The following is a 2579-nucleotide window of genomic DNA, read 5'->3' on the forward strand; positions in this document are numbered from 1 at the left end:
TGCTGCTGCTGCTGCTGCATCTGCTGCTGCAGCTGCCTTGTTGCTGCTGCTGCAGCTGCGGCTGCTGCTGCTGCTGCTGCGCTGCTGCTGCTGCTGCAGCAGCTGCAGCATCGCTGCTGCTGCTGCTGGTGCAGCTGCTGCTGCTGCAGCAGCGGCTGCTGCAGCTGCTGCTGCAGCTGCAACTGCTGCTGCTGCTGCTTGCTGCTGCAGCAGCAGCGGCTGCTGCTGCAGCTGCAGCAGCTGCGGCTGTCAGCTGCTGCAGCTCAGCATCAGCTGCTGCTGCCAGCAGCAGCTGCTGCTGCAATCGCTGCTGCAGCTCGGCTGCTGGCAGCTGCTGGCTGCTGCTGCTGCAGCTGCTGCTGCTGCTGCTGCTGCAGCTGCTGCTGCTGCAGGCAGCTGCTGCTGCTGCAGCTGCTGCTGCTGCAGCATCAGCTGCTGCTGCTGCTGCTGCTGCTACTGCTGCTGCTGCTGCAGCAGCTGCAGCTGCTGCTGCTGCTGCAGCTGCTGCTGCTGCTGCTGCTCTGCTGCTGCTGCTGCTGCTGCTGCTGCAGCTGCTGCTGCAGCATCAGCTGCTGCAGCTGCTGCTGCATCTGCTGCTGCTGCTGCTGCTGCAGCTGCTCGGCTGCTGCTGCTGCTGCTGCTGCTGCAGCTGCTGCTGCTGCATCAGCTGCTGCTGCTGCTGCTGCTGCTGCTGCTGCTGCCAGCATCAGCAGCTGCTGCAGCAGCTGCTGCTCAGCTGCAACAGCTGCTGCGGCAGCTCGCTGCTGCAGCTGCAGCTGCAGCTGCTGCTGCTGCTGCGGCTGCTGCTGCTGCTGCTCCTGCAGCAAGCGCTGCTGCAGCTGCAGCAGCTGCTGCTGCTGCTGCAGCTCTGCTACTGCTGCGTCAGCATGCTGCTGCTGCTGCTGCTGCTGCTGCTGCTGCTGCAGCATCAGCTGCTGCTGCAGCAGCTGCTGCTGCTGCTGCTGCTGCTGCTGCTGCTGCTGCTAGCAGCTGCTGCTGCTGCGGCAGCAGCAGCTGCTGCTGCTGCAGCTGCTGCTGCTGCTGCAGCAGCTGCTGCTGCTGCTGCATCAGCTGCTGCTGCTGCTGCTGTTGCAGCGCAGCTGCTGCTCAGCTGCTGCTGCTGGCTGCTGCTGCTGCTGCTGCTGCTGCTGCTGCTATTGCTGCAGCAGCTGCTGCTGCAGCTGCTGCTGCTGCTGCTGCTGCTGCTGCTGCTGCAGCTGCTGCTGCTGCTGCTGCTGCTGCGGCGTCTGCTGCTGCTGCTGCTGCTGCTGCTGCTGCTGCTGCTGCTGCTGCTGCTGCAGCAGCAGCTGCTGCTGCTGCTGCATCTGCTGCTGCAGCTGCTGCTGCTAGCTGCTGCTGCTGCTGCTGCTGCTACTGCTGCTGCTGCTGCTGCTGCTGCTGCTGCTGCTGCTGCATCTGCTGCTGCTGCTGCCCTGCAGCTGCGGCTGCTGCTGCTGCTGCTGCTACTGCTGCTGCTGCTGTGCTGCTGCTGCTGCTGCTGCAGCTGCTGCTACTGCTGCTGCGTGCTGCTGCTGCTGCTGCTGCTGCTGCTGCTGCTGCCACTGCTACTGCTACTGCTGCTGCTGCTGCTGCTGCTGCTGCTGCTGCAGCTGCTGCTGCTGCTGCTGCTGCTGCTGCAACTGCTGCTGCTGCTGCATCGCTGCTGCTGCTGCTGCTGCAGCTGCTGCTGCTGCTGCTGCTGCTGCTGCTGCTGCTGCAGCTGCTGCTGCAGCAACGTCTGCTGCTGCTGCTACTGCTGCTGCTGCTGCTGCTGCTGCTGCTGCTGCTGCTGCTGCAGCTGCTGTTGCTGCTGCTGCTGCTGGCTGCTGCTGCTGCGGCTGCTGCTGCTGCTGCTGCTGCTGCTGCTGCTGCTGCTGCTGCTGCTGCCAACAGCTGCTGCTGCTGCTGCTGCTGCTGCTGCTGCTGCTGCTGCTGCTGCTGCTGCTGCTGTTGCTGCTGCTGCTGCTGCTGCTGCTGTTGCTGCTGCTGCAACCAGGCTGCTGCTGCTGCTGCTGCATGCTGCTGCTGCTGGCTGCTGCTACTTAACAGCTGCTGCTGCTGCTGCTGCTGCTGCTGCTGCTGCTGCTGTTGCTGCTGCTGCTGCTGCTGCTGCTGCTACTGCTGCTACTGCTCTGCTGCTATTGCTGCTGCTGCTGCTGCTGCTGCAGCTACTGCTGCTGCTACTGCTGCAGCTGCAACAGCTGCTGCTTGTTGCTGCTGCTTCTGATGCTGCTACTGCTGCTGCTGCTGCAGCTGCTGCTGCTAGCTGCTGCTACTGCTACTGCTGCAGCTGCTGCTGCTGCTGCTGCTGCTGCTGCTGCTACTGCCCACACTGCTGCTGCAGCTGCTGCTGCTGCTGCTACTGCTGCTGCAACGGCTGCTGCTGCTGCTGCTGCTGCTGCTGCTGCTGCTGCTGCTGCTGCTGCTGCTGCAGCTGCAGCTGCTGCAGCTGCTGCTGGAACAGCTGCTGCTGCTGCTGCTGCTGCGCAGCTGCTGTAGCAGCTGCTGCTGCTGCTGTTGCTGCTGCTGCTGCTGCTGCTGCTGCTGCTGCTGCTGCCAGCAGCAGCAGCTGCTGCTGC

The 2579-nt window shown here is 64.9% G+C and overlaps 1 pseudogene; it reads right to left on the reverse strand.

The window, feature by feature from the left end:
• Nucleotides 1–269: 269 nt before the first annotated feature.
• The window catches only part of LOC135559800 (transcription factor SPT20 homolog), a 5527-nt pseudogene continuing 3217 nt past the window's right edge, over nucleotides 270–2579 (reverse strand).

Source organism: Oncorhynchus nerka, linkage group LG15 (genome assembly GCF_034236695.1).
Source record: "Oncorhynchus nerka isolate Pitt River linkage group LG15, Oner_Uvic_2.0, whole genome shotgun sequence".
Classification (NCBI taxonomy): domain Eukaryota; kingdom Metazoa; phylum Chordata; class Actinopteri; order Salmoniformes; family Salmonidae; genus Oncorhynchus; species Oncorhynchus nerka.